This window comes from Hippocampus bargibanti, linkage group LG08, assembly GCF_051943395.1.
Source record: "Hippocampus bargibanti isolate YZ-2025 linkage group LG08, ASM5194339v1, whole genome shotgun sequence".
NCBI classification, from domain to species: Eukaryota; Metazoa; Chordata; class Actinopteri; order Syngnathiformes; family Syngnathidae; genus Hippocampus; species Hippocampus bargibanti.
Genome location: NC_142741.1, coordinates 9012460 through 9029063, shown reverse-complemented (window position 1 = coordinate 9029063; position 16604 = coordinate 9012460). Strand labels below are relative to the sequence as shown.

Genomic DNA, 16604 nt, shown 5'->3' with positions numbered 1-16604 from the left:
TTTTTTTTTTTTGACGACGATACTAGTGCAGCGTGTTCTACCGGAAACAAATTCCTTGTGTGTTCTACATACTTGGCAATAAAGATGATTCTGATTCTGATCGGATTCACCTTTATTAGTTTCCAAGCGGATAAATTAATTTGAAGAGTAGAAGGTTGATTTGCAACATATGATGACTAACTTCATTATGCTTTTAATACAGATGATGTGAGTCGCAACAATTCGCAAACAGAGCTAGGATGATTGTTGAGAAATTCAATTTTAATGAACTGTGAGATGCACAAGCCAGTTGCATCCACCCATCCTGTGATGCTAGACCAGACATGGGCAAACTACGGCCCGCGGGCCACATACGGCCCGTTAGGCTTTTTAATCCGGCACGCCGAATTTGCCCAAATTATAGTAAAACAGTGTCTAAAACTCATGACAAAAAGTTAGCGAACAACAGGGAAGATAACTGAAAAGTTGCCTGCCCCATTTTTCACAACTTGAAGCACAATGACACAACTAATTACATGATAAAAACATTGTCACAAAGTATAAAGTTCTTTTAAAAATCAAATGGTACCTTGCTTAATTTAAGGTAAATGTGCATGGCTGTAGATTTTGCTGAAGTAGTCGATTGTCATTGCGGTGCACAATGCAACGTTTGCATTGCTTCCTACGAGACATTAAGCCCCTTTCATAAGTCTCACGTACACTTTACAGTCACGGTTTAATGTAAATTTACGTTTTGTAGCGTCACATATGTTGTTAGCTTCTTTTGAATCGTTCTTCTGGGCTGAGGCTCTGTGCATCTATTTTGGAAAATGACATGCAATTGCACGACTTTATAACGCTAGCCAAAGTCCGGAAGAAAGAAGCATGCTTCTGATTGGCTGCCGTGCCGAGTATGCAAATTTCAACTGCAGGTAGTCTATATTTGTGTGCTCGGCGACGTACACGTGTACTGTTGCGCGTGAAGACGTGGGCGTCAGTGAGGAGTTTGTTGAGCGCGCGGTCAGGACAAACCATCTATGATTTGGCGGAATTTAACACAAGTAGGTATTATTGAGCTTGAATATTTCGTTGTGTAATAATATGTTTTGAATGTTGAAAGTGATTCCATTTTTCAATAAATGTTGATTTCTTTAACTTTGCCCCTTCGATGGAAACTTATTAAAAACAGACGCAATCTTGATAAATCACAGTGCATGTTATTTTAATCTACTTCCATTTCCTCCTCCAAGTATCTGCGAAATAGTATGTAAACGCCATATTCCTTGAGACAAATTTATTAACTGATCAGGGATATTTTTCACATTTGAAAGACAGTTAATAAATTGGGTTGTAGTGTTCTTACTGTGCTAAGAGGTTTGTACATACTACATTTAAAGGACAACCGGCACCATTTTTTGTTTTTGTTTCCCACTGACATCAGAAAAACGTTTTATCTAAAATACCCAAATCAGGCAGGCTGATATTTTTAGTTAAATGAAAAACACCAATAAAAATGACTTCAGATTCGGAGAAGTTGTTTTCTTGTTACTCATCCAGTTATGAATATGATTCAAATAGTTCTGAAGAGGAAAGCATAAATGTGTGCAATTGATTCAAGGAGTCCTCCCATATCAATTCGAGACGTCAGGGACAGCAATGTAGCACCCAGAAAATGCAGAAGATTGCGCCCAAGCTCCGTTGGAAATGGACTGATTTGTCAGCTGGGAATTTGTGTCAGCGAATATCAAATAGTTGTCTTGGTGCAACACACAACGATTCACCATGGCGTTATTTATGTGTTTTCCTCTCGCCATCAACACGGATCAACACGAAGTTTTCAGACCAAACAAAGTACCCTAAATGCATTTTATGTCGCTTTCTCGGTCAGGGGCGGTCCAAACGTGACGTCACATGGGGATCGTCATCAAGACTTCATGAATATTCAGCGCAAGTCTGAAAACGTAAACTATAGCTATATGCTGTGGAATCTTTGTAAAATACGCTCAGTCGAAGTCATTTGAAGTGATTTCATAAATTATGGACATAACTTGTTCAGAGTATTTCCGGCCCAAACACTCCCTCCAAATGCTCCTGGCCCAGCCCCTCTGTCAAATTTTAGAACCCAATGCGGCCCGCGAGTCACCCTGGCGTACGGTGATGACATTTGTCAGTTCAAAAGTAGTTTATAGTTACGACTAAAAAGGCAGGGTAACCTGTTGAGATTGATTTGATTATGAATTATTATTATTGTGAATTGAATGCAGTGCACATTAAAGTAATTGACTGCAGTGCACATTATGGGAATTTCTCGCCGTTCAGGTTGGTAAGAGTGAAATTGGCAGATGAGTTGAGTGGGCACCGGTGTGAGTCAGAGATTCAGGCGGAATCGGATATTATATTGTAAGGGGTTTCCACGCTAACCAGCTTCTTTCAGAATTGGGTGAAGGAGATTCTTCAGAAGGGAAGAACTCCTAGGGAATCCATGCCAGGGTAAGCGGAGATGAACCTGGATGTCCTATGCAGAAGCGAGACTGACTGTCAACGGTGCCCTCCGACTGAATGACAAAAGGCGAGTATAATGACCATTTACGCAGATTGCCATGTTTGCTGACCATGTCAACTCGTGCTAAATATGGTAGAAGTCCACCCAAACAATGTGGCGACATGCAAATGTCTGCCCCACACAAAATTTGCAGATATGATTTGCTTGGGTGCCAGCAGAGGAGTAACAGCAGGAGAAGCTGTGCTCAACGTACAAAATGTTTGTGGTAAATGCAACATGAATCGGTGTCCATGCAGATGTTGAGAGACATGCCGAAATTTGGCCTCCAAATTTAAGAGAAGTGATTGGCAATTGGTGTTTTGCAACTTGATACATATGCAGAATTGGTCGTGTTTTCCACGCAAACACGTTCCCAGTTGGCGAATTTAGACTTTTCATGTCTCAACAGGGGGAGTGACGATAAATAGCTCAAATCTCCAATACCAAAATTTTCACTTTTGGTAATGAGTGATGTTGGCTGCAACGTCGTTCCCCAAGAAGGTTTGTGCCCTCCAAGAAATGCAGACTCACTAACCACTAACATTTACTATCCAACTAACATCTACCAATGATTTCTGCATTGCAGAGCCTTAACGAGGAGACAGACTTGGATAGGGAGAGAAACACCCAGAAAATGTGTTGTGTAGAATGAAACCATCCTGTCGACATGTGACCTGGCACAAGTCTCCTTTTGTTCTCCACAGGACGGAGCTGCGGTCTGAAGAGAATGACGTGGTCCACACCAACGTGGGATGGACCGGTTGTGGAGCAGCTAGCCGTCTAGCAGCCACAAGCTTCACTGGCTTTGCGAAGAAATCGTTCGTCAAGGAGATTCCCGATGCATGTCACTGGAGCCGCGTCGACAGACCACACCCTTTTCCCAGTCACCAGCTCATCTGTATCACACCCCGGGGTCTGCTTGCGACAAATGCTACAAACTATTTCGTTCCCCCTCGTCGTCCTGGTGATCACCATCCAGGATGCCATGAAGATTTGACTGTTGTAGCGAATGACATGACTTTAATTTGAGATTGTTTCGATTGTAATTGTTTTATTTTGTGATTTTCTTTTTTTTTTCTTCTTCTTTCCATTCATTTGCACCGATGTTAGATATGTTCGTCAGGGGGTTTGTTGTGCAAGTTATTTATAAGCCTACATCAATATTTCGTCAGTTAAGCATTTTACATGCTTTCCATAGAATAATTGACTGAGCTAGAGCAGGTAATTCACTATTCAAACATTTTTAAACAGCTTTTGCATCGTTTGTTTACGTTTTGGACTTCCTGATACGTCATATCCTGCCTTCCGTTACATCAGGGGTGCTCATTACGTCAATCGCGGATGTAGTACTGGTCGATCGCAGCGTGACAGTAAAAAAAAAAAAAAAAACATTTATCAGCCTATTAAACGTCCCGTCACTTGATTGACATACAGGGCAACCATTCAGATGACAACTGAATTTTTACCTTTAGGTCGCCGTGCATGCGTAAACAACGGCGCTAAACGCAGCAAAATTTACAAGCAAGTCAGCGAATTACCCCAGATTTTAAGCCCTTGGTGATATGGTGATCAAAATGAATGAGAAACCTGGATAAAGTAAGGGGGTAAAACATATTACTTTCATACGGAATGGGAAAATGTGGAGCGGCATTTTCGGACTGTTCATGGAAAATACGACATTGACTTCCCGCCGAAAAGCCAGCTGAGAAAAAGAACAGTGGACGAACTAAAATCCCAGTTGTCCGGACAGCAGTCATTTTTCACTCAACATACTTCAAAAGCGAAAGCCGCCAAACGAAGCATTTTTCCGGGTGAGTCACGCCATCGTTAAAAACAATAAGTCCTTCCAAGAGATGGTAAAAGAAGCATTCGTTGAGACTTTAAAAATAAGGCAGAGATATTATCTTCAATCAAAGCTCTGCAGCTGTCTGCGCTGTGAAGCCATGGCTGAGGATTTAACCCAGCAAATGTGGAAAGACATCGGAGATTGTGAGTGTTCTCACTGCTGCAGTCCAGTGCTCATGGGCAGTTCTGTAACTTACTCACACAGGAAAAGTACCCCAACATGAGGAAATGTGCTACCTCCTTGACTGCATTATTCGGCTCCACTGATTTATGTGAGTCAGCCTTTTCCTACATGAAGATCATTAAGTCCAAATACCGTTCCACCATGAATGATGAACATTTGGAAATGTGCTTGAGGCTGGCTGTCAGCAGCTACTGTACGCCCGATACCCGCTCCCCTCAGAGAGAGCCGCAGAGGGTGTCCCACGAGCAGTTCCGGGTGGCTCTACAGATGCTGGTGAATCTCGGCGACCCACACACCTGTACACCAGTACATCAAGATATGGGAGGGGTCCATGGGCATTGTGGGCATCACCACCGTTAAACCATGGGAAAATTGGTCGCTGTGAAGAAGATAGTATATTGCTACTTACATTTTGATGATGTTTGTTATTATTTCTGTTGGTTTGTCATCCTATAGATGCCAGGCGGGGAGTGTTCTGCCCCCACTAATTACGTTACAATGCAGTACAGTGCCCCCTCGTGGTAGAAATAATTAAAACCACTCAAAAACGTTGTGGAGTAGCCATTTTGAAATCTAACTGTTGAGGGGTGTGATTACATCCATGTCCATCCTCTTTCTTTTGACTTGTTCAGGCACAATCTGTAAGTACATTTCCACTATTATACATTTTATTGTTTGTTGTGCAAGTTATTTATAAGCCTACATCAATATTTTGTCAGTTAAGCATTTCACATGCTTTCCATAGAATCGTTGAATGAGCTAGAGCAGGGGTCGGGAACCTATGGCTCGTTAGCCATATATGGCTCTTTTGATGATAACAATTGGCTCGCCGATAAAACTAAATACATATTCTCATTTTTTTGCCGTTCATTTCCTGTTGGGGCTGCAGTTGGTGAAAAGCGCAATTTTGATTCGATGACGCTGACCTAGGTAGGCCAAAAGCGCCATTTTGATTGGATGATACCGGCCGCCATGTAGAAACAGGTAAACACCCTTTTAAATGAGCCCAACGAGTGCACTTCAGCTTGAATGCACCGGAGCATTAGCCTTTGAGGAGAGAATATGTTCTGATTCTAATTTGCAATGAAACAATATCATCGATGAAACAGTTGAATGTCAGTGACATTTTAACAAGCCCAATGTTAACGTTAGCATCAACATACTTCTGCGAGAAGTATATTGCAGATAGAAAGTGTGGAAGCCTATGAGCCGTGTGCAGGCTAGCGAGTAGTAACTTCGCCTCCGGCAAGTTGAATTTCATTCCGATCGTTTGCCTGGATTTTTACCAATCATGAGGAACGGAAAACCATTCATGTTAACGGTGAGTACTATCACAAAGTTATTTTAAATAATACATTCTGATATTTTGTTGAAAAGTGACTGCGCGTGTTTGTGCGCGCGCACGCCCGTGTGTGTGGCTCTCACTGAAAAACATTTCTAAATATTTTCATTTTATGGCTCTCTTAGTCAAAAAGGTTACCGACTTGTTCAGGCACAATCTGTAAGTACATTTCCACTATTATACATTTTATTGTTTGTTGTGCAAGTTATTTATAAGCCTACATCAATATTTCGTCAGTTAAGCATTTTACATGCTTTCCATAGAATTATTGACTGAGCTAGAGCAGGGGTCGGGAACCTATGGCTCGCTAGCCATATATGGCTCTTTTGATGATTGCATATGGCTCGCCGATAAAATTAAATACATATTCTGTTTTTTTGGCCGTTCATTTCCTGTTGGGGCTACAGTTGGTGGAAAGCGCAATATTGATTTGCTAGAGAATAGGACTGTTTCATTAATGTAATTTTATATGGATAATTGGATGCTGTGCAACATTCATATTCTTTTTCTGTTTGGATGCAGTTTTACAAGAAAGACTTCCTTAAAAATACAAAACGGTGGATTCTAATCTTCGTGTTTTTTATTGGAAGATTATTAAGCTCGCAGTCTACACACCAACTAGTGGTAATGGCAGAAGACACAGAGCAATGAACAAAACCAAAACATAATTACAAATGTTAAGAAACAGTTATTTTGCATCCTCATTTTGTGCAAGGCTGTAATATTGAGCGCATCTGGCAACCCAGGCAAAACGCGACATACCATTCTTTCACAGCGATCAAAGCCAGTGTGTTTGAGTGACTTCTTGTACAATGCGGAGAGAAGCGGTTGCTCTCTGTCCTCTGGCAAATAAACATCCTACTTGTACGACCTAAACAAGAAGGACCATCTCGAGTCTTTATTCTCCCAAATGCATTGCAAAGTGCTGAAGATCTCAACAACAAAAATATCGGACTGAGAGTAAGAAGATAAACTGTGACAATTACAAGATTGAGAAATACAGGGTGACGCAAAAAGATGCGTACCCATGAAAATTTCAATTGTGGCCTTGATTAAAAAGCTATTCTCCTCTTTTCGGGAGAAAACGCTGCAGTGAGTGACTCAGTAGGACGCATCTTTTTGGGTCACCCACCCGAAAGAGGAGTGTGTAAAAGTGATTGACAACTTTGTCAGACGAGTATCGGTTTGCTTGCAACGAAATTGTGGCCATTTGGAATCTGAAACTCAGGAAATGGTCTTCCGTAAACTGAATACTGTGTGGTTGTAATTTGAAATAAATAGCTTTTTAATCAAACCCACAATTGAAATGTTCATGGGTACGCATCTTTTTGGGTCACCCCGTACAACACCTACATAAGAGCAATGGCAAGGCACACAATTCACTGGCAAACATATGCCACAAAAACGACAGTTTTTCTTTCTTTCTTTCTTTCTTTCTTTCTTTCTTTCTTTCTTTCTTTCTTTCTTTCTTTCTTTCTTTCTTTCTTTCTTTCTTTCTTTCTTTCTTTCTTTATTGACAAAGTTGGCATGTGGCTATCAGGCCCCATTATTCTGATGCAAACGCTTTAGTTCCCTTGAAGACCACAAAATCAAGTTCTGTTTGGTGTTTTCACAACGGTCCTTAAATACCTAGTGAAGTAATTAAATGATTGGCAGCAGATGTGCTACAGCAGGGAATGGCATGCCCGCCACCACTGAATATGACACGATAAAATGGTGCTATGCAGCTAATCACGGCATTGACATTACTCTTTCAGTATCAGAATCAGAAAGCCTTTAACAGTCCCACAATGGGGAAATTTTCAGTCCACAGCCCTCTGGCCCTCTTGACCAGGCGCTCCAGTCTTTTTCTGTTCCGGGTAGTGATACTGCCTGACCAGCAGACAATCCCATGGTGGACGGCTGAGTACCGTATTTTCACGATCAAAGGGTGCACCGTGTGATAAGGCGCAGTCTCATTTATGTGTGCCATTTCTGTATTTAACTTACACATTGAGCGCACCGGCTGATAGGGCGCAAGTTTTATATACCGATACATATCCTCTACTGCCATACGTACGTCCGCCTCACAACAACACACAGGCATACAAGTGTGTGTATTTAAAAAAAACCAGATCGGGAGCAAAACTGAGTTTGGTAGTGCTTTATTTATTAATTACAAAGTAATAACATTTTGGAATCATCACTCAATAGGCGTCGACATGGTAAAAAAGAGCACATTACCGGTACCGACTTTTCCGAGAGCTCGAACCACCGTGCCAGCAGACACGTTAGCCCAAGCATCCACAATCCATTGGCAAACTGTGGCGTAACATCCAGCCCTTTTCGTTTGCCTTAATAATGACGCCTTCTGGAAATGTCTCTTTAGGCAAAGTCTTTCTTTTAAAAAATCACAATCGGCGGGAGTTTCTCTCCATTAGCATAGCAGCCAAGCACAACAGGAAACAAAGCCTTTTCGCCAGCTTTTCAGAAAAATTCGCCGGCCGTTGCTGCGCTACCGTAGTCCTGGTCCGGATGGAAAAATGGCACAGTTTCATAAAACGCCAGCACCAAGACGGACCTCCTTGGAAACGTTCAATTTTCATTTCTTCCGCTAGCGTTACTGCTCTGAGTGGGATTGTGACAGTCTAAACGCTCCTTCCGCTCGCTCTTAGCTCGCCGATCCATTGCTCGAATCTTTCCTCCAACTCCGGCCAACTTGCCTTATGTCCACGTATTATGTCACAGCGGCTCGATTCCCATGTTCCTCGGCGTAGCTTCATAACCATGTCTCTGCCATTTTTAGGGTTGTTAAAACAGCAATGTTTTGCATAAAGCACATACCTGTTCGTTTATACACAAACCACACCCACACATCCCCCCTCATGTTCCCTACCACGTCCTCCTCATGGTCTCTAATACGTCTGCACGACAGGGCGGTGGTCCACATGCCGCAAATTGTACCCCAGTAGATTGGGCTTGATGGTGTCGAGGGCATTGGAAAAAAAGAAGAACATGATCCCTACTGTGCTCCCAGCAGTCTCCAGGTGCAGCATCGCCGAGTGGAGAAGGTAGATGATGGCATCCTCCACACCGATGCTGGGCTGGTAGGCAAACTGTAGTGGGTTCAGTGATGAACTTGCCAGCGGTCGCACGTGGGTGAGGACGAGTATCTCTAGCGTCTTCATCAGGTGAGACGTCAGCGCCACGGGTTTGTAGCTGTTGAGCTCCTTTGGGTGGGCGATTTTAGGCACTGGGACCAGGCATGACATTTTCCACAGCTGTGAAACTCTGCCCAGCCTCATGCTGAGGTTGAACATGTGCTGGACAATGACACACAGCTGGTCGGAGCAGGTCCTGAGGAGTCAGGAACTGATGTTGTCCGGACCTGCTGCCTTTCTCACTTTCTTCCACTACACGTTACGTTCCACTACACTACACTCTTTGCTCCACAACAATAACAGTGCCACAGCGATAAGTAATGCTGATGGTAATCCCGTTCCATTCCCTGCAAGAAAAAAAAAAAATCTGAACAAATTCGGGAATGGCACTCCATGTCACAGTTTTCAATTCCTGAATAAATTTGAGAATAATTTGGGAATGGCTTGAATAAGTTAACATAACCGTTTCTGCACATTTTCAGGTACTGGTGTGCTGCGGGATAATTTTCATTAAAAGAAATGTGTCTTAACTCGAAAGATTGGGCTAAAGCTCTCTTTACACTGGCTCAAGACTCCATCTTGGGAGAATCAAACAATAGGATTGGATTTGGATTGTTTATTAGTCTCGAAGGGGAGAAATGTACATTTCACAGCAGCAAAGTTATGAAAGGAGATGAAGAAAGAAATAAGTAAAAAACATAGTACAGGAGCTGCTGTGAAGCAGCCACTCTTGCGGCGGCATCTTAAAGTCAAAAGAACAACAAAAAAATAAATAATAAATAATATGACAACACACAAAAACACAGTCATACATTCTTAAGCACTTTCTGTACCCTCTGTGTTACATGAGGCAGTTCTAGATGAAAGAGGAAAGGATCGAAGTATCCTTTTCACCAGTGGATCACGGACGTCATGGTGGAAGGTGCACGTCTACTACAAGCTAAATGTTGAAATCAAACACGAATCTTGAGCATTCATTGACCAAAAGACATTGTCTCACATCTCCTGTCCCACCTAAATTGGCTTGAATTCCAAGCCGCGACAGTTCCACATATGCATCTGCGCTGACACTCCTTTCTTCTCATCAGAGGCTCCTCAAGCCATGCACCCATTCAGCTGCACACTGTCCAATAGCACCGACCTTTCGAACAAAGCGAGGCCGTGAAGATGCTGCAGGCGCAAAAAAATCACAATCGCCCCAGAGCTGTCTCACGATGACAGTCAAATGTCGGTGACATTCCTCCCATTCAAAAAGAGTACTGGCATATTCATGCTGCTGAAAAGGCACAACCGCTCAGTGTGTGACGAATGTTGTGGCTAAAAATGCTGAAAAATAATCCGTATCCGTTCCACACGACGCATAACACAGTGACAAAAGAAAACAAAAATAAGACAAAAACACCAAAGCAAGGCTCATGAGAGCTCATGCAGACGGGTTCCTACCATCCGCCATCTTGGACTTATTTATTATTTTATTTATTATTAATTATTGGTGGATTTATTATTAATACACAAGTATTTTTTAAACCCTGTGTGCCGCGGGAAATTATCAAATATTAGATGTTGCAATCATGTAGTACTGTTCCATATCGGGAGGGAGCAGCAGCAGCTAGGTACAGTAAAGTCTCGTTATATCGATATCGGTTATATCGATAGTACCGCTTATTACGATACTATTTTCATTTCCCTTGCACATTTCTAGTCTTTTTATGTATAATTAGTACCGTTTAGTACGATACCCGGTTATTACGATAATCCGGTTATTACGGTGCTCCTTTTCATCCCCCGCCGGCCATTTTTGTTGTTTATATCGATATATCCGTCGCGCCATTGGTCAACTTGGTCACGTGTCTTGTTACGTGAGCCGCCATCGGTCGCGCCATTGGTCGACTTGGTCACATGAGCCGCCATCGGTCGCGCTATTGGTCGACTTGGCCGTGTGACTTTGTCACGTGACACGCCATCGGTCGCGCCATTGGTCAACTTGGTCACGTGTCTTGGTTACGTGTCACGCCATCAGTCGCGCCATTGGGCGACTTGGTCAGGTGACTTGGTTACGTGCCCAGCACCCGTGTAGCAGAGCCATTTTCATTTTCAGACGCTAGCTCGTGTGTAGCAGACGAGATTGAAGTGTTTGTGTTAAAAGGTAAAAATGGGAAGCAGAAGAAGATTGATGACTTTTTTAAATTGTATACATAATACAGTAAGATGTAAGCGTTGCAGTTTACCTGTTGTGTTATGTACATGCCCACTGTACTGTATATGAATGCAATCGTTTTTTGCAACAATGTTTCTTGTTTTGTCTGCTGAAGCGCGATGATTTTGAAAATTATTAACATTACATACTGTGTATTAAAGGACAGCCGATGTCACTTTTTATTCAAATGCAAATAAAAATGACTTCACGCCAAGACGTCTTGCATTGCTTGTGAATCCAAACAATGGCTTCAGATTCGGATAATATGCTTTCTTGTTACACATCCAGTTATGAATATGTTTCAAATACACTGTAGTTCTGAAGATTAAAGCATACATGTTTACAATCATTAAAGAATTATATGTGCCATTTTGAGGCAACATTGGGGGAACATCTCTCACCCAAAAAAGGAGCTAATGGCCAGCTCCGTTTCTTATATGGCGCTTGGCTGTCCGTTTCTTATATGGCGCTTGGCTGCCCTCTTTTGGCGGCTTTTGTTTAATGCAGTTCGGCGCAGGATCGGATATATCGATAGTCCCGGTTATATCGATATTTTTTCGGACTCCCTTGAATATCGATATAACGAGACTTTACTGTAATTGCCGTATGCTTAGAGACAAGCACATCCCGACAGGAGGCCAAACAACGAAACGCCATGGTTCACTCCCAAACTCAGGGACCTTAGGAAAGAGAAAGAGTCCGCATTTAAAAGCGGCAATCGAGCAGTTTACAAACTCGCCCGAAACAGGCTGACGAAGGAAATTAACATCGCAAAGAAAAGTTATGCGGAGAGGCTTAACAAACAGTTCTCCGCTAACGACTCTGCATCGGTGTGGAATGGCCTGAAAGCAATAACAAATTATCGTTTACCTTCCCCCCAAGCAGTGTACAACAATGGTATAGCTGTTGAGTTAAATACATACTTTTGCCGATTTGAAAAGGACACCCCCATTTCCCTAGTCTGCCCACCATTACCAGAAACTACCGTATCTCCGCCCTCTGCCCTACAGATCCACGAACTGGACCTTAGACGGCTCTTCGAGAGCAGAAGATCAAGAAAGCTGCAGGACCTGACAGAGTGTCCCCCTCCTGCCTGAGAGTCTGCGCTGACCAGCTGGCTCCGGTCTTCACACAAATCTTCAACAGATCCATGGAGCAGTGTGAAGTCCCATCCTGCTTCAAACAGTCTACTATCGTCCCAGTTCCAAAGAAACCAGCACCCTCGGGATTGAACGACTATAGACCTGTTGCTCTGACGTCTGTGGTCATGAAGTCCTTTGAACGCCTCGTGCTGAACCACCTAAAGAACATCACCGGACCTCTGCTAGATCCTCTTCAGTTTGCCTACCGGGCAAAAAGGTCTGTGGAGGATGCAGTCAACATCGGACTGCACCACATCCTCGACCACCTTGACAACACAGGAACCTACGCAAGGATTCTGTTTGTGGACTACAGCTCTGCGTTCAATACCATCATCCCAGAACTCCTCATCCCCAAGCTTCTCCAGCTTGGTGTGTCCCCCACGATCTGCCAGTGGACCCTCAGCTTCCTGACAGGACGGACACAGCAGGTCAGACTGGGAAATATATCATCCACAACACGAACCACGAGCACTGGAGCCCCGCAGGGATGCGTCCTCTCTCCATTGCTCTTCTCTCTCTACACGAACGACTGCATCTCAATGCACCCAGCTGTCAAATTCATAAAGTTCGCAGACGACACCACGGTCATCGTTCTCATCAAAGACGGCGACGAGTCTGCGTACCGACAACAAGTGGAGCAGCTGGAGCTCTGGTGCAGCCGTCACAACCTGGAGCTGAACACGCTCAAGACAGTTGAGATGATCATGGACTTCAGGAAACATCCATCACCACAGCTACCCCTCACACTATCCAACTGCCCTGTGTCAACCGTTGAGACCTTCAAGTTCCTGGGAATCACAGTCTCCCAGGACATGAAGTGGGAGGTCAACACCAACTCTATCCTGAAAAAGGCCCAACAGAGAATGTACTTCCTGAGGCTGCTAAAGAAGCATGGCCTGCCACAGGAGGTGCTGCAACATTTCTACACGGCTGTCATCGAATCCATCCTGTGTTCTTCCATCACCGTTTGGTTCGGGGCCGCCCCAAAAATGGACAAAATCCGACTTCAACGGACAGTTAGGACGGCGTAAAAAATCATTGGCACCGCCCTACCCACTCTCGAGGACTTGCACACTGCAAGAATCCAAACTAGGGCGCGGAAACCCTACTGGACCCTCAGCACCCTGCCCACCACCTTTTCCAGCTACTCCCCTCAGGCAGACGCTACCGATCCATGCGCACCAAATCCAGCAGACATTTAAACAGCTTCTTCCCCCAAGCCAATAACTCTTTGAACTCTTTCAACAGTAGCCAAGATAGAACTGTATAGTGCCACTTAGCAGTTTTTTTGACGACGATACTAGTGCAGCGTGTTCTACCGGAAACACATTCCTTGTGTGTTCTACATACTTGGCAATAAAGATGATTCTGATTCTGATTTCTTTGAAGGCACAATTTCCACCCATTTAGTAAATGAATCAATTAGCACTAAACAGTATTTATAGGAACCACTTAGTTCAATAAAATACATGTGGACCACTTCAAAGGGGTGTGACACCTGTGGAAATTTTACTCTTTTTGGTCATATATTACCCTGTAGATTGTGTTTACAGCATATTAAACAACTGCGACAAAAATAATATTGCATATGAGTTGAAACCTCTGCTTAAATGAAATACCTTTCCTGCTATAAACACCGTCCCTTATATTGATACATGTGACCTACCATGGCTCAACCGAGCCACCATAGGAAACATGTTTCTCGGTAAACATGGTGATAGAGTTTTTTTATACACATCTGTAAACATACTATGTTATTTCATGTTTAGTTTAGTCTATATGGATGTATGTAGCTTAGTAGATAAGTTGTTGCATCAGAAAGATGCAACAAGTATTCATTTCCAGTCTAATGTTATCCCAACCCCCCTTCCCGTTGCTGATAGGACAATCTCATCGCTGCTGTGTGGATAAAACTAGGTAAAAGGGGCAGGCTTTGCACTCTTGGCTTCCCGCTCCGACTAGAGATGTTCTTCTATTGTTTACGAGAATAAAGTAGTCTTTTCTGTTCACCATCTATGGTCCCCGCTGGTATTTCATCATAAAACTCCTTTGAACTCCGAACCAGAAGAGATACAAGAATTAGAATCCAACATAAATTGGTGCCGAGAAACCCGTGCCAAGGGTCTCAGGACCGGAGCAAGCGGAGGGTGCCTGCCTGCGTGTGTCTGTTCACGAGAAACGAAGGACTCCTTCCTTTGGCGGTGCCTGCTTGTGGATTGTCCACGAGAGATGAAGGATCCCTTCCTTCGGCGTGGCCTGCTTTTGACTGACCACGAGAGCCGAAGGATTCTGCCCTTCGGCATGGTGGGCTCTCCTCTTCATCCTGTCTTGACCACACGGACGAGTTCACGAGTTTACCAGGTGGGTGACGCCAGCACGCAGCCATTTTATTTGGATGTATTGTGGAATTCTTACGGCCAAAAGTTATTCTGTTCACGGTTAATCTGCGCATCTCCGGTTTGTAATCAGATTACAATTGGTCAGGGTGGATAATTCTAATCTGAACCGATGCGTAAAAAGTTTTTGCGCGTGACTAGAGACGCCATTTCCGGTCTCTGAGTTTGATGCCGCGCGCCGGCTCAAGAAAAGTAAGACCGGAATATTCCAGGGAGAGATTATTCATGAGGGGTGAACTCCTGGAATTTATTTTTGCGCGAGGACTGGGAAAGAAAAATTGAAAATTTTATTAATTTTGACCCAGGGGATTATGTGTTCTTGTTTTGTTTAATTGCAGCTGCAATTGATCGTAGATTCTCCGTGATATTTATACATTCATTTTGGATGATTTTTGCTGAGTGGTGAACTTGAAAAGTTTCTTTGTCTAAGAGAAAGTTCTTGAACAAAGGGGGTCGGGTGTGGAGCCATTTGAGCCGTTTGTGTGTGCGTGTGAGTGCGTGTGTGTATGTGCATTCATTGTGTGTGTATGTGAGCGTGTCTCTTGGTTGGAGACGTTGACACAGCGGGAGTATTCTTTGTGTTCGAGTTAACAGCGGGTGCTTTGATGGGACAAGGGGTAACAGGAGAAATTGTTGGTGAACTGTGTTGAATTGAGACAATGGGTGCAATCTTTTCTAAAAAAACTCCAATCCACCGGGATACTGAATTCATGGCGAATAAGTTTCCACTATGTGACATTTATTGTAAGAAATGGATGCAGCGGTGAATTTTCTGGTGCTTTGCAATTTCAGCCATTGAAATATATTATGTTTCGTTCTGTGGTATCAGCAGATGGGAAAGTGACATTGTTACCTATTTCTAAGTCAATAAAAATCTGAGATGAGGGACTAACTCCATACAAGGTCACTATGGTCTTGAGTGGAGATTGTCCTATAAATTTGTTGGGGAGAGACCTTTTACAGCAACTACAAATAGCTTTAATACCAACAGAACAAGGGTACAAACCCAGAAAAGTTAACCTTCTGGAGTCCTTCGTAGTTGACGCTATGGGAGACCCAGTAAAGGTTGATTCATTAGAATCATGACTAATGGCCACTCTAGTGGCTGAGGACTTTCCAGAAGCCCCTGCCACCCTTTGGTCATTGGGAAAAACAGATGTGGGCTTACTTAAAACCGCAAAACCAGTTGAAGTATTACCTAAAACAACTTATCGACCCAGACTGAAACAATATCCATTAAAACAGGATGCTATTATTGGCATCACTCCTGTAATACGGGATATGGTGAACGCTGGTATTTTGATTGAAGACCCAACTTGTGAGTGTAATACACCGATATTTCCTGTTAAAAGAGTTGAATCTGGGGTTTGGAGAATGGTGCATGATTTGCGACAGATGAATAAATCCATACAATCACGTGCTCCGTATGTGCCAGACCCACACACATTTATTGAACTGTTTAAAACCCGACAAAAATGGTTTACAGTAATTAATTTGAGCAATGTTTTTTTTCTCCATTCTGTTGCACAAAAATTCACGTCATTAGTTCGGATTTACATTTAATTGAAAAAATATACCAATACAAGATTGCCAGAATGTCTGTTTTTGGTTAAATTATATATGAGAATAACACCCACTCAGAACGGCTTAACGCCTTTGAGATCTTGCATGGCAGACCTTTCATCCTCCCATTAGGAAGGTGTGCCCTGGCAAGAGAATGAATCAGATCCAGGTGCTTTGTTGGCAAAATGGTTGTGTGAAATGTTTACAACAAAAGAGGTCCAGTCAGCATGTATACTGCCGCAGTCCTCTTTGTTCCCTCCACAGGAACAGAGGC

General features: G+C 43.2%; 1 pseudogene; it reads right to left on the bottom strand.

The window, feature by feature from the left end:
• LOC148894518 (uncharacterized) overlaps positions 1-16604 on the bottom strand; it is a 41109-nt pseudogene that overhangs the window by 2098 nt on the left and 22407 nt on the right.